Source organism: Hermetia illucens, chromosome 2, assembly GCF_905115235.1.
Source record: "Hermetia illucens chromosome 2, iHerIll2.2.curated.20191125, whole genome shotgun sequence".
In the NCBI taxonomy this organism is placed as follows: domain Eukaryota; kingdom Metazoa; phylum Arthropoda; class Insecta; order Diptera; family Stratiomyidae; genus Hermetia; species Hermetia illucens.
The window spans coordinates 103,266,792-103,294,160 of NC_051850.1; the positions used below are offsets into that span (position 1 = coordinate 103,266,792).

At 39.2% G+C, this 27,369-nt stretch overlaps 1 protein-coding gene and 1 long non-coding RNA gene across 2 annotated transcripts in view; one reads left to right on the plus strand and one right to left on the minus strand.

Annotated features, from left to right (window-relative positions):
- LOC119647930 overlaps positions 1–23,002 on the plus strand; it is a 28,814-nt gene extending 5,812 nt beyond the window's left edge. The window contains exon 3 of the long non-coding RNA XR_005248967.1: positions 22,535–23,002. This is a non-coding gene — a long non-coding RNA (uncharacterized LOC119647930). The remainder of the gene's footprint in view (positions 1–22,534) is intronic.
- LOC119648516 (UDP-sugar transporter UST74c-like) overlaps positions 1–27,369 on the minus strand; it is a 79,608-nt gene that overhangs the window by 37,712 nt on the left and 14,527 nt on the right. The gene's annotated exons all lie outside the window — the stretch shown is intronic.

Below are 27,369 nucleotides of genomic sequence, written 5' to 3' on the forward strand. Positions count from 1 at the left end.
TGTTACTTAAGTGTAGAAGATCAAGTAAAGTGCATGTAACGCCTAGCCGGAAACGACGTTGTAAAACTGATTATCTCTATTCTACATACAAAATGAATAAGCCATCTTCTATAGGTTGACTGCGGCCCAACGTAGTCGACGTTTATTTCCGGACGGTTGACCCCATAACATTTACGTTCATTAGACTACCTTGCTAGATACTACAGCATATAAGGGGGCCAAAATAGACTCAGATCTGGCTGGCATAACCGGAGTCCGACCAAAGCCTCGCCTCAAATTCCTCCTGACAATCAAGTGAAAGTAAACACCGAAAGGACTCTAACCTAAAGAAAGAAAAAATCGATAACGGAATAATCATCAACAACTGACTAGAAAGTCATAACGACTGGTTTGATGAAGATTGTAAGCTAAGAATGGAATGGAAGAGTACTGCATACCATGCAGTGTAGCTGTTTTAAAGAACACGGACATCCGAAGGCTGGAAAAACGCACATACCTGTGAACTCTCGAAAGATAGGGAACAACTGCTTCAGACACGGAAGTTTCATAACAAACCAGCAGTATGAAGCCATGTATACCTCGGTTCAAACTAGTGATGCAAAAAGGGAAATCTAATTTCCGATCGTATGGACCAATTGAAAACGGCCAACAAATGCTGCCATCATCCACACAGCAAATCTGTGTTCAATGCCTGGAAAAGCGAATTAATGTCTGATGATCGGCAACGTGCATTATCTGTCCCATACTACATATACGGAAGAAGATATCATTTGGAGCAGCACTGCCCTTTTGAAGGTCTGCAGGCCTATACTGGCGATATCAATATAGTGGGAAGAACATTCCGAGATGTACAAACTGTTTCCATTCAGATGAAGTAGGTGGTGCGAGATCTGTAGCCAAAAAATGTGAAGAAGATGAAGAACATGGTAACAAAATCATTAGCAATAACAAAGTAGACAAAAATTTCCAATGTTTCTTATCTAGGATCGAAATCACATCTGATAACCGAAAACGACAATAAATGAAGTTTTGCTACCGAAACCTCGGAAGCCATCCAACGTACTCGACACATATTACCCTATTCGTCTTTAAGATATCGAAGGAGTTATTATGCTAGGAGAAACAAAGGCGATCGATTACAGAAACGTGATGCCAGTTATATAGCAAAGCATACAGGGGGAACATGTAAATCAAACCAATTATCATCAAACCATCCTGGTTGGTAATCAGTCTACACCAGGGTTGATAATTAACAGCGATTTCAAGAGGCGCTTTAAATATGCCTGCGAGGAAGAAAGGGAAGGGCACTAGACGCATACATAGGGAGAAATAAAATATCACCTAATACTACTCCTTACGGAGCACGTTGGTTACGCATTGTTTTAGCTTCAATGATTCTTCTGAATGTCATACACCCGTGTTCCCTGAGCACATGATGTTCCATTGTTTGAAATTCATGATGAAGAGATGGAGGATGACAAGCAGCATGAATGACTTACGACCTCGTAATTTGATTGATGGTATGCTGAAATCAGAGAACAAGACTGTGTGCTAGGGTAAATCACAATCTTCTCCGCAAATTAATATTTTACGGAAATGGGGATGCTATCTTCTAAGATTTTTACATCCGCCAATATAAGAAGACGCCTTTCCCATTCTTGATAAACCTATAAAGTCATTTACAATAAGTAAAAATGCACATCAAATCCCGTATCTCCATCATTCATTACAATCTATTTTATAATCTTCACTGCCACATTTTCCAGCTCATAACACGATACTAAGTAAATTTAAAGATACATGGCTTCTTGTTTGAAACACCAATTGTTTCTGCCAATGTGTACATGTTTGTAACTAGTGAAAATAGCTTCCAATCTCATATCAGGCAGTTCCACTGAGATTTAGGAACATTTATTTGGGAACCGTGACACAAAGTATGAGTTGATAGCGGTTATCAGTTGCACATACGTTTTCCCTAAAGTATATTTCCTATACTTTACTTAAATTGGAATTCAAGTGTAGAAAAAATATGCAATGACATTCACAGTAGTATTATATTTGTAGATTAGACAGAAGGGGACAGTTTTAGAACCAGGACACAGGAGCAACTGCGAAATGATTGAAATCTTCAGGCATTTCTATGACTATGATTGAGATGTACAGAGATGTACTTTCAAGAGAAGGAAATTAAATGCTGATGATATCTAAGGACAGGTGTCCGGAAGCAACACGTTACCAACAGTTTATCAAACGACTCAATTCATTGCTAGAAAACGTTTGGTCTTACCCTACATCTATCAGCAACATCAGTAGTCTACTGAATACAGAAAAACTCGAATACACTGGGTCCTTTTCAATTCGAGGGCTACTTTTAGGGGGGAAACTACATTGGAAGGCCTTTTTTACGTACTTTTTTGAGATTTCTTTCACTGGGAAGAATTGTTGGGAATTCAATCAAATCTGGACATTATATTAGCCATATTCCGAAAAAAAAAACTCGACAATATTTCGCTGAAGGTCATAACTGGAGTTCTCCAACTGCGGGGCGTGTAGCGACTCCAATTTTTGTCTGAAACTAAAAAGCGTTCAATTTTCCATCCCTAACTTATTTTCTAAGAATATGAACTTGAATGCAGCTGGAAATAATCAAAAATTTTGCAAGTCTTCAAAAAAATATTGCGATTTTCACCATTTTTTTCACGAATTCAGCAAAAAAAGGCATTCTTAAAAATATGATTTATCCCAAATGTTCATATTCTTGGTAATTTTGTAAAGAATCATACTTCAAAATTTCATAATGATCGAATCATTACTTTTTGAGCTAGAGTTCCCGCAAATGTCAAAAATGTCGTTTTGAGAAAAACGCGTTTGAAAAAAAAAATTGTTTGTAAAATTCCCTTTCGGAAATGAAGACATTTACCACTCTTAATTACGAAAAAAATGCAGTAATAACAAATACAGATGCATTCGTACAAGGAACTGACACTAAGTATTTGTAAATACACTATTTACATAAAGTTACTAGATTTCGAAAGTAACTTATAAATACATACGTTATTATTCTTTGTTTTTTTTTGTATGGATGTTATTTTAAAAAAAAAGAAAAAATGTGTAATATAAAATCTATAATTATGATAGTTTTAAGAACAATAATTTAAGTTAAAAGTGTCTTTTGAAGCGATTAAATAATTATTATTACTTTTTATATTTCTTTATTTGCCACTAAGGCCAAGTGAATTCTGTCGGGTTTTTGACCATTTCCCGACAACTTATTGTAAAATTAGATTTTCATTTCTTACTGTTTCTCTTCTCTGTCTGTAAATCGTTATTCAAAAATTTTGAGAGCCCACAGTGGCCATTAGATTTAAGTTATTTTTGTTATTTTAAAAGATTGTTTTTTATTGTTCATTTTTCCAATCCATATACTATTGTTACCTATTACTTAAAAATAAAAATGATTTTAAAAACGTAAAAACGAAAAACTAGATTTCGAAAGAATGTAAAGCGACTACCTCTTGGGCGGCGAACCGTGAGCCTGTACCCGAAATTGCTCGCTCCTACTCCTATAAAATCTAAAGAACTACAAATCTCGTTTTGAAATTTCTGCACCGTATTCTGGGATAGCTAGGCTGCCGATCTATTCAATGAAAAAAGTCGATTCTAATGTAGTTTCACCCTTTAAGGGGGTCATCTCATGTGTCGGATCTGAGAAATCGATTTTTTTCCACGAATTATAGAGTAGAATATTTGAAACAGGTAAAGTGTCAAATGTCAGGTTTATGTCGATCACCGTAAAGAACCACGAATCTACCAGTCGAAACGGCGTGCAAATGACTTCGATAAAGGAGCGAGAATTAGAGCTAGAGCCTTACAAGCCTTTTCCGAAGAAACCGAAGGTCTTTGGGCTAAGTATAGCATACTAATGGTCAATTTATTGTTGATATTCACATTTAAATTTTTAAATGCATTTTTTCTGGAAAATTCATGTTGAAAACCGGGTGCCACCATAGCTCAAAGTCCAATAAAATTCTTTCTCCACTTAAATTGCCGTTTATTCTTTTTAAGATGGGCAGAGCGCCCTCCAGAGTGGCATCTGAAAAACACTTTTTTGGAGATGTGTACTTCAATAATGAGCAACGATATCGTGCTGAGAAAATATTACGTATGTCCCAGATATTAATAAATATAAAGTGAAAAATTTGCATTTGTATGTTGTTATTCAGTTCGTGAAAGAAAAAATCACATAAAAAGCATAAAACTGGCCTTCACACGGGACGACCCTCTTAAGTACTTCGCGTACAAGCGCTATGCGAAGTTTAATATATAATTTCGATAAACTCATCTGTTGTAGAAGAGATAATTGGGGAGGTCAAACTGCTAAAATAGATTAATGAAAGTACTTTTTGATTGACGAACTAAAAATACTTGGTTAGGGTTTGAGGGAGTCCTGAGTCCGCAGCCACTTAATGACCAACCGAATCAATTCGGAAAAACTTTCTGCCACTTTTGTGGCACTTTTGGCTGAATGGATTCGTCAATAAACAAAGTTGTCGTCTCTGGTGTGAGTCAAATCCTCATAAAATGTTGGAGGCCTTTACAGAAACTACTTAGCCAAAAAATCACAATGTTGTCCCTATATAAAATGTAGACCTAAAAATACTTCCCAATTCAATAGATTCTTGAATAAAGATAATAATAGTATATTCCTATCAGCGTTGTCGGCAATCGAAAGGTTATGGTATTAAAAAATGGTGACAAAAAGGCACTAAATAGTACTTTTATATGAGAGTACTACAAAGCATTTTTACATTTGCTGTTGCTGTATGTTGTGTCATACTCATGTAAATCGTGTACAAAAGGTAACTTTTTGGATTTTTAGAGAGATTTCATTGAAAAGCGGGCATTTAAAAACGTATGGAACGATACCATAAAAAAAATTGTTTCCATGTAATACAACCAGACAAATTCGGACTTCAATTTTATGTTATGTTTGCAATTACTGTAACTGTAACGCAATAATGCATCAAATTGTAAAGGAATTGAATCACATCAGGAGAAATTTTCTTCCTAGCTTGCAGAAAAAATTTTGAGGAGATTTGCGGTATGCTACATGCTATACTACAGACGTTCAAGAGGCTAAGGTGTACTGATTGGGGAGGGGGGAGGGGGCATATAGAGTCGGCGTTTGACACTAAACGATAACTCACTCCGATGCCGAGAAGGAAGTATACTTGGGGTCGCTGGCCGGCTGAAAGAAATGATTGTTCTGTGCTTAAGGTGGCACACAAAGCAGCACATTAAAGTATACTTCCTTTTCATGTTCTAGTCAATAAATATCAATTTATTCACTCTGGTCGCTCCGGAGTCCCAATTTAGCTGGTCTAACATTCTAGTAGCTCGTTATTTCACAAAGCTGTTTTCTCGGTTATTTGCCATGAACGCCGGCCGGACGACTATCCAAAATACTGTGCGTATGATCCACCCGTGCATGTCGTGGCCTTTTTGAGCGGACTTTTATTTGAATTGAAAATGACGTCGCATTGTTTTCGAACTGTCAACCTCCGCAGTAGGTCGCCCCACTCACTTTTTCAGCTTCGTTTCGATTTGTGTTGAAAAGTACCCATATAACTAGAAATGTACCGAAAAATGGGGAAAAGTACTGAAGTACTGATGACCTTCAAAAGATACTAAGTTGAGTACTTTTGGCACTAAAAAGACAACACTGGTTACAGTGATCTTTTATATATATTGAAAATCCTCCTTTGTGCATTTTAGGCAATAAAGGATGTATTATGGCGCGAAGTATTGAGGCACTGGAGATTTGACTATTATTAATATGAAACGTCAAAATTGTGCTTTTTGTATGAAATTTTTCCATCTTAACAAACTCGTATACACTCGAAATACTTATTACATCAGAGAATTACTAAATATCTTATACCTGAAGTGCCCAGCTTGGTTTCTAACTGTTTATCTGCTTTCGTATAGAGCATATTTATTTGAAAAATCATGACAAATATTACAAAACACTACATCATCTATGGACATTTTTGAAAACTTGAGTGTTCCAACATGGCTGATAAGTTTAGACTGCTAATTTCACCTCATACATAAGTCTATTATCGTTAGAGCTATTATTACCCTGATTTGACTCAAGTACTCATTCAGTCGACTAGTAGCCGATATCTCACTGCCACCAATGAGATTTGAACCGCAACCTCCGCATCGACAGCTAGTGCTATTATAGTTCTAACGAAAATATGATCGATTTGTAGTATTTTGCATATTTTTGCAAGGACTCGGTTCCGAGGTCGGTTAAGATAAATGAGTTTGCTATAGCCCTTGTTATCGCGTTGCTTTCTTTGTCGCGTATGTGAATTTCTACGAGGTATTTACTGAGGTCGCACTGCACTTTCCGTTTCTGTGATTCGTTTTTGTAAATGGTCCTACTGTGTTTATTAAAACAATGTCGAATGTTTTAGTAGGGGTTGTTGTTATTTCCATTAATTCTATTTTCCATCTTTGATGTTTGTTTTAGGCGCATATTTTACAGTTTTTCTTTTAATTTGAAGGAATTTTTTCATGTTATCCCATTTGTATTTCTTTTTTTAATTTTCTATACATTCTGTTTTGACCTACATGTCCTCCGGTAGGTCAGTTAAGTTTTAACATAATTGGTTTGTTCAGATAGTTTCATCTAATAATTGGACGAATTCTATAACGAACCTGTTTCGTTCACGTTCCCCTCATATGATTTAATTGGTGACGTGACGTTTTTGATATTGAAAGCCATGTTTATAGAGCGTTGTTTAGTAATGAGATCTAGAAATCTACTTCCTAAATAATTTATTTTCTTATATATCTCTAGAATCGATGCAGCGTCTTTTACTGTTGTTGATGATTTTTTTAAAATGGATTTTGCAGTATAAGTATTTGGATTAGTAGTTTTTTCTCGTTAAGGGTTTTGTTAGTGTATGGTTGATGTACATTTTCGTTGAAGTTTGATATAATTGTGTTAAGCTCAATTTCATATTGAATTAATGATTCCTTTTACGCGGGAATCGACAAAATCGGCAAAAGATAATTTTTATACATTGAGTGGTATTTATTTTATAAATTTTTTTTTTTTGTTGATATTATTATATCAAAAGCATAGTTTAGTGATTGCTATGATTACAGCTAGTGCTGGTATTGCTAATATATGGATAAATAAGACTGATTTGAAATTTTATCTCTATTTTATCAAAGTTCTCCTGTTAATGCAAGTGTTATTAATTGTTTGTAATGTTCAATGCCGGTTTAGTATTTCACTCGTTTGCCGGCTGTTGTTGGTTTTTGTTGTACAGGCTGTTTATTGACGGGTCGTCACTTTATCTGTTCTCTGTTCTGGACGAAATTTTTGTCCGCTAGTGAAAATGGTTTAGCAAGGATCGGTTTAGGATCTCCTGATCCATTGTCACGGTCGCCATGCAAACGTTTTTCTTTCCTCATGCAAAGACACTTGCGACTGGAGGTGTCACCAGCGAGCAGTTTGTAGAGCTGTGATTCGACAAGCACAGTAGCGAGGAACGCTGTATCTCTGGCCTGCTAAGGTGGAGAAGATTATGTATGAACTGCAAAGACCGAGGAACTCGCAAGAGCCCTTCGGAAAAGGCGCATTGATATCTGCGCTCTGCAAGAAACCCGATGGTCTGGTGCCAAAAGCTGCGACATTGAACGCGAACGCGGTAAAAATGGTTATGAACTTCTCTATTTTGGTAATCCACACACTCAATATGGTGTTGGCATTGCCATCTCAGAGGGTTTCCGTGATGCCATTAAAGAAGTCGAACGATTTGATGATCGGCTGATGAAGCTCACCATTATATCAGCTGATCGCACTATTCACTTTTTCACCGCGTATGCACCACCTGACCCTAATGCCGAGAAAGTTGCCTTCTGGCAACTTCTCGATGAAAAGACTTGTCATGTGCCTGCTGACAACTATATTATTATTGCCGGCGACCTTAATGGTCATGTGGGGGAAAAGGCAGACGGTAACAGGTGCCATGGAGGAAAGGGGTTCGGAGCGCGCAATGAAGGTATAGCGTATAATCGATTTTGTGGACACCCATGACCTTGTACTTATGAATACATGGTTCATCAAACGATTGTCTCATCTTCCCACATTTTATAGTGGGAACAGTAAAATGCAAATCGACTATATTCTCATAAGACGCCAACATTTTACCACTGTCACTGATTGCAAAGTCGTTCCCTATGAGACCATCGAACCTCAACATCGGCCGTTGGTTGCCATCCTGCGAATTAAGGCACCGATAAAACAGCGTGAGGAACGCACTGGCCCGCCGCGCATTAAATGGTGGCGATTTGGTGAGAAGAAAGAAGAAACGGTCTCACTCATACGATTGCCAACCATTACGAATGTGGAAGAATCATGGAACCAAATGACAGACACGATCCACAAAGCGGCCTCTGCAACCCTCGGGGTCACCAAGCCGGGTAAGCGGTACATCAACCGAGATACTTGGCTTTGGAATGATGATGTTGAAATGAAGGTTCGTGAAAAGAAACGCCTCTACCACAAATTTCTCGACGATAAAACGCCTGCTAATTGGCAAATTTATAAGAATGCCAACCGGGAAGCAAAGAAAGCGGTCGCTGTCACCCGAGCGAACCATTTCAAAAATCTTTACGATAAACTGGACACTCGGGATGGCGAGAGAGATCTGAATCGACTTGCTAAAAGGCGTAATGAACGCAGACAGGATATCGAACACTTCTGTTGTGTTAGTGACAAGAACGGTACTTTGCTTACCAACCGTCGAGCCGCAACGGATAGATGGCGAGAATACTTCGAGCAGATTTCAACTGAAGAATTTGCTCATCCTCCACTTCCACAATCATTGCTGACATTTGGAGCAGTTCCACCAGTCAGCGCAACTGAAGTCGAGGAGGCAATAAAACAAATGAAATCGGGGAAAGCAACAGGACCTGACGACATCGCATCTGAGCTCTGGAAAGCGAAGAGCTGTGACTCAACACTGTGGCTCAGTGAATTCTTTAACCGGGTTATTCAGGAAGGAAGAACACCATCTGACTGGCAAGAGAGTACCACTGTTCCAATATGGAAAAAGAAAGGTAGCCCAGCAGAATGCTCAGATTACCGTCCGATCCGGTTACTTTCCCATACCATGAAGATTTTTGAACGCATTCTTGACAACCGTATTCGCGAAATCGTTGAAATAACCGTGAATCAAGCCGGATTTGTCATGAACTGCGGAACTACTGACACAATACACGCTGCACGGTTACTCATGGAGAAACACCGTGAGAAGCATCGCCCTCTTTACATTGCCTTTCTGGATCTAGAGAAAGCCTTTGACCGTGTACCACACGAACTAATCTGGTATGCTTTACGACAACACTTCGTGCCAGAAGAACTCGTGCGCTGGGTTCAATTGCTCTACCACGATCCGAAAAATAAAGTTTGAAGTATGGCGGGGGAATCAAAACCGCTTTGTGTCTCTGTTGGTGTTCATCAAGGAAGCGCCCTCTCACCACTCCTCTTTGTTCTTGTTATGGACACCGTCACACGCGATATCTAACGTCCAGCGCCCTACACACTGCTTTATGCAGATGATGTTTTCCTAGCATCTGATAGCAAAAATGATCTCGAGCAACTTGTTCAAAAATGGAATGATCGCCTCATGCAACACGGTCTCAGATTGAATTTAAACAAAACTGAATTTTTAACGTTCGATCCCCGTGAAACAGGCACAATCACTGTCAGCGGCAGTGATCTGCCCAGAACTGAGCGATTTAAGTACCTCGGGTCAACGCTATCAACCAATGGAGAACAGCATTATGAAATTTCTTCACGCATTAACGCAACCTGGATGAAGTGGCGTTCCACAAGTGGTGTTCTTTGTGATCGATGTACCAACGAACGTCTCAAATCCAAAATTTACCGCAATGTCGTCCGTCCAGTCGCTCTCTATGGTTCTGAGTGTTGGCCGACTATAAAAGACAATGAACGGCGTCTTGCGGTAATGGAGACGAAGATGCTACGTTGGACTAGTGGCGTCACACGTTTAGATCACACCCGAAATGAGGATATGCGCGATCGTTATGGGGTTGCACCGATCGTGGAAAAGTTGCGAGAGAGGCGTCTTCGATGGTATGGTCACGCAATTCGTGCAAACGAGAATTCACTTGCAAAGATTGGTCTGAACATCGAAGTCGATGGTAGACGACCAAAAGGCAGACCTAAGCAATGGTAGTTTAATACGCTGCATGGGGATTTGAAAGCCTCGAGATTGCACCCAGATCAGGCATTCGATAGAGCCAAATGGCGAAGCCGATCACGACGAGCCGACCCCCGCTTGTGAACGAGACAAAGGCTGAAGAAAAGAAGGAGTGGTTCGAATTATCTGGTATCGTTCGCTGCGTGGGTGTAGGCTTCATGTTGATGTCAAAAGAGATCCCCTTCCCCTCTCTAATGATCCTTAAATCAAGAAATGGGAATTATCAAAGGAACGTGTTCAACATATTGTGCTTGAATATTTGAGTATGCGAAAGCTCTGTTCAAAGTGGGTCCCGCGCAAGCTGACAACAACGAACTGACAATTCTGAGCAGTGTTTGAAGCTCTTTCCCCATAAAAAAAATCCGAATTTATGCGTCAATATGTGACAATGGACGAAACATGGCTACATTATTTTACACCAGGTGCAAGGCTATGGCATCAGTATTTTGGGATGTGCATGGTATAATATTCATCGACTATCTTAAGAAGGGAAAAACCATTAACAGCGACTATTACATAGAGTTATTGAAGCGATCCTTCTTTTTCTTCAGCATTTGTCCCGTTCACAAGCGGGGTCGGCTCATCCTGATCGGTTTTGCCATTTGGTTCTATCAAATGCCTGATCTGAATGTAATCTCGAGGCTTTTACGTTGGATGGGGACTTACATCCAACGTATCAGGCCATCATTGTTTCAGCCGGTCTTTTGATCGTTTACCATCGACTTCGATGTTCAGACCAACCTTGGTAGGTGAATGAAATCGGGGAAAAACTGCCCCATTTGAATAAAAAGAAAGTGTTGTTTAATCAAATCAAAGAAAATTGAATGAATTGGACTTTGAATTGCTATGTTAGCCTACGAACTTTTCAGTCCAACTATTTTACCTTACAATTGCACTTGTGGATTCATATTCCAACACGTTCGTTTTTTGTAGTAAATATTTAGTCGAGAGTTAAGTTTCACTCTGACTGAAAAAACGATGGGAATGGAATATGAATCGCAAGTTGATGGCTAATGAATTGTACATAAACTCTGTTTTTACTAGGTGTAATGAATTGTTTCTTATTGTATTATGACACGCTGACCCATCCGGACATAACTAAGAGTATATTTCCTCAAAAACATAAAACTTATCTGGCGGTCTAAAGATCCAAATTTATTCAAAGAATTATACAATTTATCAAAATGTGAAGCGGAAACATTTGCAAACACTTCATAGCCGCTTATCGTATCACGTTACCATTTAAAATTTCGCTATTCATTCATAATTAGTGAATATTTATCAGCAAAAAGCATGAGTGCGGGAATCAAATGAATGATAACAATAACTGCGACTCGCCTCATCACTTTAGCCAAAGGAAAGTTTTCAAAATAATGTGAAAAGCTATCCTAACGACCATTACACACGTGAACTGCTGTCATTCTAAACTTGTCTAGATATATGGTAAGATGTCCAAAAGCTATCGGCCAATAATCAATATTTGGCATATTTGCCCTACCATATACCATATCTATCGTTTCTATATATATACGTATAATATTTATCAATTAGCATGATATATAAAATGCAATACAATTTCCAGATACTAAAGTAACAATTGTTGAGGAAGCGATATTTAGTGGAAATGTTTGCTTAAGAGACAATTGCAGATTGTGTTTAAATGTTCCCACTGTGAGCTAGCAGACAGTTGGTGGAACTTACTTGTACCCCCATTATCACAGCCATTGTATGTGCTTAAACGGAGCGATAACAGATAACAGGGAGAACTTAGAATTACATTTTTAGCTCTCAACCTACTTTATTTGATATGCAAAGTATAATCTTATCGCAGATAAAGGAGTAGCACCTCTGATCATAACAAGTTAATGGAAGTGGGAACAATTTGAAGTCCAACTGAATTGTTGGGACTTACTCGCATTCAAATTGGGTAACTCTAATGAAGCAGTATAAAAACATACCTCTCAAGTGAAAATATATTTTTTTATTTACAGCCATTATTGAGAAAAATGCTGTATTCAATCCCAGAAAAAGGTGTGTGTGTGTGTGTGTGTGTGTGGTGGGGAGAAGCTACAGCTTCTGAGCACTCAGGCCGTGTTGGCCCATTGTACTCGCGTCCCCCGTCTAACGGAATATTCCGGATTCGTTAACGTATCGTAGGATTTCCGTTAGTGGGTGTGATGCTACCCGTCGTAATTGGAGAACATCGGCACCAAAGATTTGATGCCTGATGCGTCCATAGGCGGGGCATTCACATAGGAAATACTCCGTGGATTCCGCTTCCTCATTACAGGAGGGACACGTATCATCTTCGGTAATTCCTATTCTGAACATATGCCCAGCTAGTGAATTATGGCCTGTCAGAATGCCCACAATACACCTGCAAGTCCTCCTGCTTTTTGACAGGATAAACTTTGCGGTACGTATGTTGGGTTCTGGCAGGAAAAGTTTGGTGTGTCGAGCAGCATTAAGGCTCTGCCACCTGTCATTATGGGAAACCTGTTCCCAGTTTTTGAAAACAGATTTAGCCAATGCTACTGATACCCCAATTGCTGGCTCCGGTCCCAGCATAGGGGAGATTGACCCCTCTTTCGCTAAAGCGTCCGAGATTTCATTTCCTTCTATGCCACAGTGACCAGGTACCCAGAGTAGTTCCACCGTATTGAATCTAGACATAGAATTCAAACGGTTTCTGCATTCCTGAACGATTTTCGAGGTGATCAAAGGACTGCTCAATGCCCTCAGTGCAGCTTGACTGTCACTGCAGATTGCGATGCGCCTGCCCTTCAACCGCTCGTCAATCACCCAGTTTGCCACCCTTAGGATCGCATAAACTTCGGCTTGAAAAACCGTTGCATATTGTCCCAAAGGAAAAGCCCACTTCTCGTTTTTATTCGAGAGGTAGACTCCGGCTCCAGAACCCTCTTCTGTTTTTGAGCCATCCGTGTAGAAGACTTCCGTATATCCCTCCACGCATTCCTCTGGGTCTTCCCAGTCCTCTCTACGCTTCAGGGTAACTACATATCTTCTACCAAACAGATGTATGGGGACACGAGAATCGGAAGGCATTGTAAGAACTGGATTCAGTCCTCCCAGTAACTCTTCCAATGCTCTGTGCCCCCCACATCCGTTGTTTTCCCATAGATCTAATCGAATTAGCCTATGGGCTGCTCTCATTGCAGTGCTTTGAATAAATATATCCAGGGGCTGCAAATTGAGTAGTGCATTCAGAGCTGCGCCGGATGTCGTGCTCATGGCACCAGTGATACCCAGACAAACAGTTCTTTGCACTGCAGCTAGTTTACGGTGAAAACCTTTTTGTCTCACTTTAACCCACCACACTACGGATGCATATACGAACATCGGCCTAATGATGGCAACGTATATCCACATTACCACATGAGGTCTGAGTCCCCATGTCGAGGCAAAGGTCCGTCTGCACAGCCCATAAGCTGTGAGAGCTCGTTTCATCTTTACCTCTACATGTTTGTTCCAAAGAAGTTTTTTATCTAGAGTAACCCCCAGGTATTTCACTTCTTCGGAGAGTTGAAGGGTAGTACCCCTCATCTCAGGGAGGCAAAGTCCATCCAGTTTTCTCCTTTTTGTGAATAAAACCATTGTGGTTTTATTTGGATTAACTGACAAACCATGTCTAAGGCACCAGCTGTCTATCAAATCAACGGCACGCTGTATATTCCTACACACCGTTCCAAGATCCCGATCAACAGCAAGTACAGCCACGTCATCAGCATAAGCTTGAGCGTGTATTGGCAAATTTTGCAGTTCGCATAGCAGTGAGTCGATCAGCATACTCCACAGAAGCGGCGAAAGCACACCTCCTTGGGGGCAGCCCTTCGTTGCCTCCGTAGTCAGGTAGCGATCGACCCCTACCTCAGCGCACAGCAATCTTTGCGTTAGCATAGCATGGATCCACTTAATTAAAGCATCATCAACACCATGCGCTCTGGCGGCATCACAAAGTTTTTGAAAAGGCGCACAGTCAAAAGCCCCTTCAATGTCCACAAACACCCCAATCGCGTACTCACTATTCAAAGTTGCATCCTCTATCTTTGTGACCAAAGAATGAAGAGCAGACTCACAGGACTTTCCACGTTGGTAAGCATGTTGGTTTTCACTAAGTGGGTGTGACCTAAGTGCCTTTCCACGACTGTGACGCTCCACCAGTCTCTCCAAACCTTTCAGCAAGAATGAAGTCAAGCTGATCTGTCTGAAGTTCTTTGGATTAGAATAGTCATCTTTCCCAGGTTTCGGTATGAAAACTACCTTAACCTGTTGCCAAGAAGAAGGCACGTAGCCCAGAGCAAGACATCCTCGAAAAATATTTCTTAGAGGTCGTTCTAAATGCTCCATACCCTCCTTTAGCATTGCCGGATAGATGCCATCCATGCCAGGTGCTTTGAAATGTTCAAAGGACAGTATCGCAACTCTCACCTTTTCAAGGGTAACAACCGCTTTCGCAGTGTTCCAGTTCCTCTTGCAACACTTGCGTGTTGAAGGGGTTGCAAGAACCGTCAACTCTCCCCCTACCACTTCTCTCACCCGTTCCCCCGGGTGGTGTACTTCCAGGAGGGTCTGTACTGAGTCCAGTCTGGAGTTCGTGAAAGTACCGTCGGGTTTTCTAAGAGAATCCAACTTGGCCGACTCATCCCTTTTGAGGACTCTGCACAGCCTTGAAGTCTCCCTTTCGCCTTCCAGTTCCTCACAGTACGCTCTAAAGGAGTCTCGTTTCGAGCACCTCACGAGCCTCTTATATTCACGTTGTGAGTTCCTGAAATTTAACCAGTCTTCGTTCTTGTTACTTTTGCAAGCACGATTTAGAAGTCGCCTGGTTGATTTCCTGAGTTTTTGCAGTTCTCGGTTCCACCAAGGAACTGTTTTACCGCTTTGGCCTCGGGAAATAGGACAAGCCTCTTCATAACACTCTAAAAGTGTGTAGTTCAGAGTTTTCAATTCATCTTCCAGCACCAAAGGAGTCCTTAGTCGCCTAGGGAACTGTACTTTATTGCCAAGAAGTTCATTGAACTTTGCCCAATCCGTTTTCCTAGGGTTCCGTCTTTGTACTGCAGACTGTTCGCCCGCAATAGTCAGATTGAATTCTAGATATCGGTGATCTGACAGTGAGACCTCGTCTAGCACTCGCCAGTGTGTAATCAACTCTAACAATTTTGGGGTACAGATTGTTAGGTCAATTACTTCGCTTCTTCTCGGTCCCACGAACGTAGGGGCGCACCCCACGTTTGCAGTCATAAGACCAGCTGAAGTGATGAAATCAAATAGCCTCTCTCCTCTTGGATTGCACTTGCCACTGCCCCAACAAATATGTTGAGCATTCGCATCGCAACCCATTAAGAGTTCGAGACCACTTGATTCTGCATACGCCACCAGATCCCTAAGTTCTTGCGTCGGTGGAGGATACAAAGAATCATAGGGTAAATAAGCGGAGGCAACTATGATGTTTTTCCTCTCGCCATTTATCTGGTATTGTATGATGACCGCAGCTAAGTCCTGGGAACAATATTGTCTCAGCATAGTTGCCTCTAACCGTCTTGACATCAGGACGCAAGCTCTCGGTCTTATGGATCCTTCGTCGTAGAAGATCCTAGCCCCCTTCACTGATCCAATACCACAGATTCCGTTAAATCGAACCCACGGTTCTTGCACCAGAAAGATATAGGGGAAATCCTGTAGCTTTGTCATTCTCGCTGCCAACAGGTAGGAGGGAGCTTTGGCATGCTGCAGGTTGATTTGACCAATCTTTATGTTTTTCGACATAAACTTAGTCTATTGTCTTATAGAAAACAGTTAGAAGCGTATGCGGCAGTCCGCGTATGACGGGGTTTCCCCCACACCGTACCGCCAGAGACTCGATCCCCTCGTGATTGATTTCTCTGAGAAAAGCCGTACTTGGGAGTACCGCAATTCCCATGTTCTCATCCACGAAAGATCTCACCTCATCCCGCAGAGCATTCGTCTGTTTTCTACTTAGCACCAGAAAAAGGTAGTTTTCAGAATACATCATTTTCAGGAATATTTCTGATTTATTTATTATTTAGTATTTATATTTATTATTTCGTATTTTTATTTAGTTCCCCTTAAAATCGATGAGTATGATGAATATTACATTCAAAATTATTCTTAAAATTTTTAGAGTTTCATAAGGTTTTGTGTGAAAGAAAACCATATTAAAATGGATTTAATGCCTGTCTGACACTCCGACCCGATTCAGTCGGAAAAGGCTGAACGTATTGTCCTGAAATTCGGTAAGAAAGTGTGGTCTGTGAATTCCTTTACATATAATAAATGGCGCCAGTTTCTGTTGAATTTAAGGAGGGGTCCCCAGACATTCGAACGAAGGGTGCAAAATCGGTTTTCACAGAATATGACCATGCGGGGTAATAATGAAAGGGCTCAATTAGTACTTTTTGAAACTGATATTATTTCTAATATTGAGTGAACATTCACAGCTGAGGTACATTCACTCAACATTGTCAGAACCTATCCAGCCGCAAGATCTGAAAAAAAAAATCATAATGATGAATCTATATAAAATTTAGGCCTCAAAATACATCCTGTTCCGCTGCCTGCACAAATAAAGTTAATAATGGTGTATTATATTTTAGAAATTAAAACGAAAACCCAACTTGAGCACATTCTAGAAGTACAAAATTTGGCATTAGTATAAGGAATAACATAAAGCATAATTTTACAAAGTATGAGCGAAAGCCAAATATTATTAGAAAAATTATAAAAGATGATCATTTTCCATTTTATATGAATTTAGTACTTCTGAAACGTGTATCATCACATATTAATTCGTTAATACAGCAACAGAAAATGAAGACGAAGCAGAACCTGCCTGAGATGGAGCGATGGCGTAGATCAGGACGCCAGACAGATTTTAGGGATATCGAATTGGTGGACTTCGGCGCAAAACCAGGATGTCTGGAGTTCCTTATTAAGGCAAGCCTAGACCGGATACCGGTTGTTGTCCTGTTGATGATGAATAAAACAACGCAGTGAGGTGATATAAATGAGGAGCCGAATGGAAACATTTTTTTTCCTTTCTTAGCTTTTTTAGTTATTTGTATATCAATTACTCGAGTCAGACATATATATGTATGTAAAAGTATGTATATGCTGAAGAAGTTTCAGATAGATAGATTTGTACATTAGTACTAGTGGTATTTAATATACGCACTATATATGTACAAACAAACATATATGTTTTTAAAGTAAATATTACACATGTCTATCCTATCGGACGCTATTCGCAAACTTAATTAGAACATAAATGTCTGTCTCGAGCAATTTCTACTGATATACAAATAACTGAGAAGAGCAAACAAGGAAAACTAAAATATCCCCATTGACCCCGCCGTTCACTTCCCATGATGATGTCTTTCACCTTTTAGAGTGCAATAAATTTACGTGAAATGCATAAATTTGTCTCTGAATAATTTTGTTAATAGTAGGTGGACTTCGTTTTTTGGATTTAGATACTGCCCTATATTTCCCTTATGCCAATACCAAATTTTGTACTTCTAGGATGAACTTAAGGGTGGTTTTCAGATAAATTTCTAAAATATAGTAACATGCTATCATTAACTTTTTTTGAACAGATATGGGAATGGGATGTATTCTGGGGTCTAGATTTCCTATAGATGCACCATTATGAATTTTTCACACATTTCGGCTGGAAAGTCACACCTGTTTCATTTTTCGAGGCACACATTTTGAATGCTCACTTCCATATGTTTCACTCAATATAGGAAATAAGACCAGTTTCGAAAATTCGAATCGAGGCATTTCATTTGATATTCCACATTTCCATATTTAAGTAAAATCTACACCCTTCTTTCTCATGTATGGGGAGCTCCTCTTAAACTCAATATAAAATGTCGCCCCTCGCTATATGTAAAGGGTTTCACAGACCAGGCTTTCTCCCCAAATTCCGTGACAATTTGTTTAGCCGTTTCCGAGTAAATCGGATGTGGCAGATAGACAAATAGACCTTGAATCGATTAAATAAGGTTTCGTGTCATACAGAACCTTAAAAAAGATCCGTTGGAAGCTAAAACGGTTGCATTTCCCTAAAAATAAGAACTCTCACAAGAAGTGATGTTTTGATCCAGAATAATGGCGATCATATTGCTGTAAAAAATTACAGCGGTTCCCGCTCCGCATCAGCAAGTATTAACGAATAATATTGAAACAAACTGTGAGCAATTTAGATATTTAACTACTAGTGTTTGTAGAGAGTATATCTGGAGTGATCTGCGCAAGGGGTGCATCCTATTGAGAATGAAAGGTTCAAAACGGAGCTAATTTCTCCAAGCAATATATGTGTTTCTACCCTTGCTTATACAGTTGAGCAAACGAACTACCCAAATGAAAATTTTTAGTAGTGGATTTGAATTGAGAGAAAAAACAAAGAGTGATAACTGAGAATTAATAGCACTAAGGTTTTCAATCTATTGAACCGTCGTACTACTGATGTTGCAGGAGGAAGGGGGAAGGGTTGAATCACTATAGTATCATTCATTAGAAAACGTAAACTAGAATACTAAAAGACTATGTGACTATAGGGAATAAAACTTAAATATATAAACAGGGGCCAAAGGCCAAATATTTGAGAATTACATTAGAGCAGGAGGAGGTATGGACATTTCGACAAGAGATTTCAAAAACGAATGAGTAGCATGACCATTGAGTTGAAGTTTAACAAAGCCCTCCAAGTATACCATACTTATAATAAAAGGCGGCTAAATGGGATAGATGTTACGAAGTCACAGAAGGAGCCTCGGACAGGATGGAATTAAAAACGACGAACCCGACAACGACAACGAAATAACGATTTATGCATTTTCTAATGGAACGTGCGCTTTCTGTACAGACCGAATGCTGTTCAGCAGCTAGCCGATGAATGAATGTCAGAATATATAGGGGGCCAATATAGACTCGGATGACTATCTCGTTGGCATAGTCCTCCAGGCTCGAATTACAACACCAACCAGAATCCTCTTTGACGATCAGGTAAGAGTGAATACTGAAGCCATTTACAACAAAGCCCTCCAAACACCTATAAGGGGGAAATGGATGCCGCAATATCCGCAGCTAACAGATGTACTAGAGATGAAGTACCAACAAATGATTTTCACAACCCCTTGAAGAACGATATCATTGATACGGCCACAAACACACTTGGCCACAGCCGCAAGAAAAGTTGGAACGACTGGTTCGACACTGAACGTAAGCTAACAACGGAACGGGAGAATGCTGCATATCGAGTAATGTTACATTCTCAAAGAACATGGGAGACACGTAGAGACCTATCACGAACTCCGTCGAGCGGAGAAAATGAAAAAGGAAAACTGGGAGAACCCACGGGTCTGTGAACTCGAAAAGTACAGGAAGCAACCGCACCAGGCGCGGAACTTTTACCAACAAGTCAGCAGCACCTCGATGCTCATCCTGCGCAGACATCTGAGATCTAATTTTCGACAGAATGGGTATATTAGAGCGATGGGTTGAGTATTTTACTAAACTGCTCAACAATCAAAACATCGGCGAGTTGGAAGTCCCGCCAACTGAAGATGGCGAACAAATGCTTCCTCCACCAAGCATCGAAGAAAGAGTCTGTGCAATCCACCGGCTTAAAAACTATAAGTCGCCAGGAGCCGATGTATTACCGTCGAATTGGTTAAATATGGAGGCGACTAGCTACACCAAGCAGTTCATCAACTTATGCTAAAGGTGTGGGACAGCGAATCAATGCCTGACGACTGGCAACGAGGCATTATCTGTCGCATTTATAAAAAGGGAGATATCACTTAGTGCAGCAGTTATAGAGATATCACGTTGCTGAGTACCATCTATAGGATACTCTCCGCTATCTTGCTAGGCCGGATAGCCCCATACGCCCAGAACATCATTGGCCCATACCAAAGGGGCTTCACTCCAGGCAAATCAGCAACAGATCAGATTTTCTCTTTGCGGCAAGCGATGGAAAAATTGTTGGAATATGGGCATGAGTTGCACCATATTTTCATCGACTTCAAATTCGCCTATGACAACATAGCCAGGGTAAACCAGTCCACGGCCATGAGAGAGTTCGGTATCCCAACGAAATTGATGAGATTGACTAGGTTGACCCTGATCAATGTGCGAAGACAGATAAAAGCAGCAGGGTCACTCTCGAGGCCATTCGATATCAACAATGGTTTAAGACAAGGGGATGCCCTATCATGCGTCCTCTTTAACCTGGCCCTCGAGAAAGTGATTCGCCATGCAGATGTAAATATGAGAGGCACGATCCTCTTCAAGTCCTCTCAACTATTAACCTACGCTGATGTTATTGACATTATGGGAAGAAAAACCCGAGATGTACAGTCTACCTTCATCCAGATCGAGCAAGCGCGTGAGATCTTGGGCTGCACATAAGTGAAGGCAGATTTGTTTTAGATTTTTGGGGTCTCACATCTCGAGCACTTACCTTCCTATTTTTCACTAAATGTCAAAAATAAGATCAGTTCATATAATATTCCACAATTTTGTGGCGATGTATGATGGCCAGAGGCGTTAGAACACTTCACAGAATCCTTGAAAAGAGGGCTGCAACTTCGTATATTTATATTTTGAGTGCCGAACTCCCAGAATTTGCAGAAAAGTTTGATGTGAACGCTTTGGACATCATCTTCTAGCAAAACAAAGATCGTAAACATATCCCCAAATCAATAAAATCGTTTAAAATATTGATAGTATAATTCTTCAGTGGCTCCCACAGTATCTAGATTTCAACTAGTTAATTGGAGAGACGGGAAATAAAGAAGAGCTGTGGGCAAGAGTGCGTGGCAGGACATTTTCGCAAATGTGTGCAGAGATCTTCTTGGTAAGAGAGAAGAATTTAGGCTGTACTAGACGCAAAAGTGCATACAGAAAGTATTGATGGCTCCCAAATGGTTAAAGTCGCAAAACTGATCACACTAGCTTTTTATAATTTTATTTAAGGTTTTTTTTTGTCTCTAGGTAATATGAAATACAATATGAGTTGATGTTCCAAAAACCTATGAGGAAAAATTAATTCCTGCCAATGTTGCATAAATGCAGCTGTCTGGCGTCCTGACCTACGCCATCGCTCCATCTCAAGCAGGGTCTGCCTCGTCTTCTTTTTCTACCATAGATACGAGTATTGCCCTTATCGACATTCCGGGCTGGATCATCCTTATCCATGCGGATTAAGTGACCCGCCCATCGCAACCTGTTGAGCCGGATTTTATCCACTACCAGACGGTCGCGGTATCGTTCATAGATTTCGTCGTTATGTTGGCGGCGGAATCGTCCATCCTCATGTGCGCGGATGTTGTCGTCGTAGCTGTTATCGGTTGTAATTTTCGACCCTAGATAGGAGAAATTTTCAACGGTCTCAAAGGTGTAGTCTCCTATTTTTATTGTTCTCATGTGACTAGTGCGATTTGATGTTGCTAATTCTTTGGTTTTTGCGGCTGACGTTGCTACAATGTACTACATATTTTAGAAATTCACCGGAAAACCCTCCATAAGTCAATCCTAGATGTACAAACTTTGGCATCAGTAGAGGCGATGATATAAGACATGATTTTGAGAAGTTTGAACGCAATCTAAACATTGTTAATAAAGTTATAGAAGGACAAATTTATGTATTTTACGTAAATTTATTGCACTCTAAGACGTCATATATGATAATAATCATTACTTAAAGTCAACTTATATGAACGGCGGGGTCTATGGGGACATTTTGTTTTCTTTTGTTTTAAGTTTTTTTAGTTACATATTTCCATGTTAGTATCAATTACTCGAGACAGGGATTTGTATATATGTATATATATATATGTGCTAATGAAGTTTGTGGGTAGTGCCCAATACGCTGGACAGTTTTTAATTTAGGTACATATATGTTTGTTTGTTTAGGATTAGTACAATATTTGTGTATTTAATATATAAATACGTATAACTTGGAGTTTGGCAACATAGGAAGGAATATTTTGCATTCTTAGCTATTCACAAATGAATATTAAAATGTGAATAAAATGAACACAAAACCTTTATACCCGAAGCGTTCAGCTTCCGGTATTCCCACTTGTTTTTCCAACGTATGGCAAGAAGCAACGAGAATAATGCAGGAGATACTTGGCAGTATATTAAAAGCTAGATATAGTGTTGATTATTTTCAGGTATTAGACCATGTCCAGATTGACGATGATGCCCTGGTTGCTTATATTTTTGATGAACATCAAATTCGAGAAGATGTTTGCCATATTACCAAAAACTAGAGCGATGATGAGAATAACGATAATGATAATGACGCTACAATAAAAATACCTGATAGAGAAGAAATCAACCATTCAGTCGGAAAATTCTGTCAATGCAATTCTGTCACCTAATGTACCGGGACGAAATGCAATATCCTTAACTCCGAATAGAATTTTTTTTTGACAAAAATAACAAATTAACTTAGAGTTTAAAAATATTTTTATAAAATTACAACTTGTGTCTAATACATGCATTGTATGCTTTCATTGAACTATGAGAGTAAGGACGATCTCGGATTACAGTTTATGTACATGTATTAACATTTTTGATTGTTGTAAGACTTGTTTATAGCTCTAGTTCCAAGATTAAGAATTTTATTTTAATTTTCATAAAATGCACTGTAATTAAATCATATATGTTACAGGTTCACTCCAAAATATACTCGTATTAAATTTGAAAATTCCTCTATTCCCATTATCATAGCATACTCATACATATCATATTTACATCGTCGATTGTTCTATTTCCATTATCATAACATACATATCATATTTACGTAGTGAAATAAAACACCATAAAACCCGTTGATGGGAAAAGTACATTGAGGTCTGTTGTTCCATTTACGTACAATAAATGGTGACATTTTGTGTTAAGTTTAAGGGGGCTCCCCATCGACGTGAATAGAGGGTGCACAATTTTTTTCTTTACAGAATGTAGCCATGCCAGGTATCAAATGAAAGGGCTCAATTAGTTTTTTTCGAAACTGCAGCATATTTGATATCGAGTGAAACGTAGGGGAGTGAAGGCTGAAAATATGACCCTCAAAAAGTGTAACAGGTCTCGTTCTCAGAACCTCTCCAACCGAAAAATCTGAAAAAAAATCACAGTGGCGTATCTAAAATATATCCCGTTCCGATATCTCCTTAAATAAAATTAATAATTTTGTCGGAAATCCCCTTTAAGTTCATCGTAGAACAACAAAATGCATAAAGGATAACATAAGGCATAACTCTGGGAAGTTTGACGGAAATCCAACTATTATCAACAAAGTTATAGAAGGTGAAACTTTTACATTTTGTGTAAACTTTGTGCATTCTAAAACGTGTCATTATAACATATCAATTCGTCAATACCACAACAAAGTGAGCTCGCAGAGAAATACAAAACAACCGGAAATATGTATATGATCAATTTAGTAATACACAATGTTTGTTTGTTTAGGGTGAACCTAATATCGACGTCTGTAATATGTACGTACTTATATCTTGTAGTTTGAAAAAAAAGAACGAATATTTTGGGTTTTTAACCATATATAATACAAATCGAAAGATGTGAACGTGTAAGATGAACACAAAACCTTTATATTCGAAGCACCAGCTTCCGGTATTCCGGTTTGTTGCATTTTTTTGAAAATCAACAAAATCAACAAAAGAATTAGATTCATTTCGGCGACATCGCCTTTGTCCTTATAGTCTCCGATACATAGTACCGACATCAAAGTATCATCGTAGTCACGATATATTGCACCGTAGGCTCCAGCAGTTTTCACTTCTTTTGTAATTAAGCATTTGGTGCTCAAAACGAAATCTCTATAAATCGAAAAAAATTTCCTGGCAAATGATACTTTGACTTAGAGAAGTTTTATTGCACTTCCATTAAATTTCGTGCTAATAGCAGCCGTTCTCGGGTAAATGGATGTGACAGACGGATAGACATCGAACCGATTTTAATAAGGTCTAGTTTTGTACAAAATATTAAAATATGAACAACAACAATAGAACGCATATGTACAGTGAAAGGACAAAAATGTCAAAATAAAATAATGGAAGAAAAAAAAAAGAATGTAAACTATAGCTGATAGATATAAATAAATGAATACAACGGCCAATTCGCAAATATTGCATGTGTTGTAAATCTTTATTAAGAGGAAACCAAAAAAAAAACTATATTTTGTTTGATAATTTGATTTAATCTGCATTGATTTCCGTTTCGTATCTGAGAGCCCTGAAGAATTTTTCTTTAAGGGGTTATAAACGTTATAGAGGATGACATTTTCCCGTTTCTTTTTGAGAATTCAGTAAATGTTTATTAAAAAGCCGTCAGCGGCAACAATTAATGCATACTGTGAGGTGTTTGTAAAAATTTTGTTTAAGGAAAGAAATTTAAAAACGGCTGATCTAAAGCTGTTTTTAAGAATGGTTTTTTGTTGGGAAGGATTTCCGGTGGTTTTTTAATACCTAAACGCGTCTTTAAACCGAAGATCCTGGGGGTTGTGGATCACTAGCAAAGGAAATTTTGGAAAGGGTCTCAATCCTTATATCATACCAATCTATTTTGGCCCTAGTTCCTTTGGTCATTATCGACCCCTTTTCTTAAGTTTTTCAAGAGTTCTGTTGGCTTATTCAAAATGTTGTCTCACTGTGGATGAACTGGTGCATTTCGCGTCTTCCATATACCAAACCTATAGCAGCTCTTCAGTAAAAAGTATCTTTCTACTTCTCTTTCTATCTCACAGTCGCTGTGATATTGACCATAGTGATTAATACTTCAGACAACGCTGTAGGAGCTTCTCAACATCCTTAATCACCCGCCTTTTCTAAAAAAACTCTCCTCTACTCAGGTGAAACACAGCGCTCTCGTCGTCTACCTTGCCATCACACATGGTGGATACGATAAATCAATAACGGTTCACCCTAAACCAGAATTTTGAAAAAACGATTATTAACTATTTAAAAAACTATTAAAAGTGGCGACGACGACGAAAGTTTTTAAAATCTAGGCAAAACTACGCTGGAGCAGCGAGGTATATCTATATAAATAGTGACAACTTAGGACCAAATGCTCCCATCGTTATGAAATTTGGTGAGAATATTGTTGAGATAATATACTTATAGAAGAAACCATAATTTCTTCTCGTTTTTCGCGTCCATCACAACTGTATATAATCCCTTAATTTTCACAAACAAAAGTATTAATCACTTTTTCTCTCCAGTCTACGCACCAATGTATGTACATATGATGTGAAGTGATCAAGACACCAGATCTATTTTTCTATCTCTGTTAAAGAAATAAAGGCACTAATTTTACTCGTTCTCCAAATGTTTAGTTTTCACCAGTTTCCGCATCGGCAATAAAGATAAGCTTCTTCTGCTCGCAAAACTCAGATTATCGTTATTGCTATTGATAACACGGGCAAATGTTATGTCGCTTTTTATTGTTATTAAAATAAAATAAGCTTACGTTCGTCTCTGTCTTCTGCGTATAAATCATATTGTGATCGAATTACAAGAAAATTATTGTTATATTATATGTTTGTGTTGGATACCTAACATCCATCGACTGGTAATATTCATGACAATGCTGTTTTGCAACAGTAACCCCCACTTAGATAGCTATCTCCATAATATCCCGGTGGTCAATTTAAGTGTACTACCTTCAATTTAAGATGTTATCTATTTGCTTTATGATCTTTTTCCTTTTGTGGATTAAATATCCTCCATGAAATCTTTTTCAACTTGTATGCAAGTCGTATCTGATCATTGTGCCACTTTTAAATCGAATACTCTCGCATTTTTGCGAACTTTGTCTAGTTGTCGTCGACTAAAAATCGGTTCTGGTAGTCGTGGATCACTAGCTAAAGGAATCTTTGAAAGGGTCTCATTCCTTGTATCATAACAATCCATTCCCTTGATCATAATCGACCATTTTCCTTGTACACGTCTCATAATCATTACCTAAAGTCAACTTATATGAACGGCGGACATTTTGTTTTAATTTTTTTTAGTTACATATTTCCATATCAGTATCAATTATTCGAGACAGGCATTTGTTTATCTATATATATATATATGTTAATGAAGTTTGTGGGTAGTGCCCAATACGCTGGACAGCTTTTAATTTACTTACATATATGTACATATGTATGTAATAGGCTATGTTCATTTGTTTAGGATTAGTACAATATTTGTGTCTTTAATATGTAAATATGTATAACTTGGAGTGTGGCAACATAGGAAGGTATATTTTGCATTTTTAGCTATTCACGAATAAAGGTAGTATAGGTCCTAGGACAAAAAGTGGATTGGTACCCACGATGGAGCATAAAACCTGGGAAACGCCTGCTGAACCAACACTAACAGTTCTACTACCAAACCCTATCTCCACCTCCACGTGGTGATCGCTGGAAGCTCTTTCTTAACGAAAAGTTGCAGACGGAAAAGGATGAAAGCGAGTCTCCCGCGCCTAAAAACGGGACAAAATGTACCAATTGGTCCTCCAGGTTGGGGGTTGGGTAGGGCTGACAACCCTACACAGAAAACAACTTGTTACGAAGCCACAACAGGGGCCTCGGACTGGATGGATAATACAACGACGAACGATTTGCGCATTTTCTCATGGAACGTGCGCTTCCTGCACAGAGATGAAGCAGCTAGCCGATACTTTGTTCCAATATAGGGCTGATGTAACAACGTTACAGGGGATGTGTTGGACAGGGACCGGTTTCCTGGAGAAGAGTCGCTACACCATATATTATAGTGGCCATCCAGTAAACCATGTGCCCGGAGTAGGTTTCTTAGTCAGCCAAAAAATGAAACCTGCTGTTATCGGCTTTGAGGCTTCCGAGGCAAATTTAGAAATATAAGCCTCATTAACGTTCACGCCTCTACATAGGAGTAGTATAATATCAAAATCATACTTGGGGATTTTAACAGCCAAGTAGGGAAGGAGCCCGTATTCAGGCGACATGTTGGCCCCC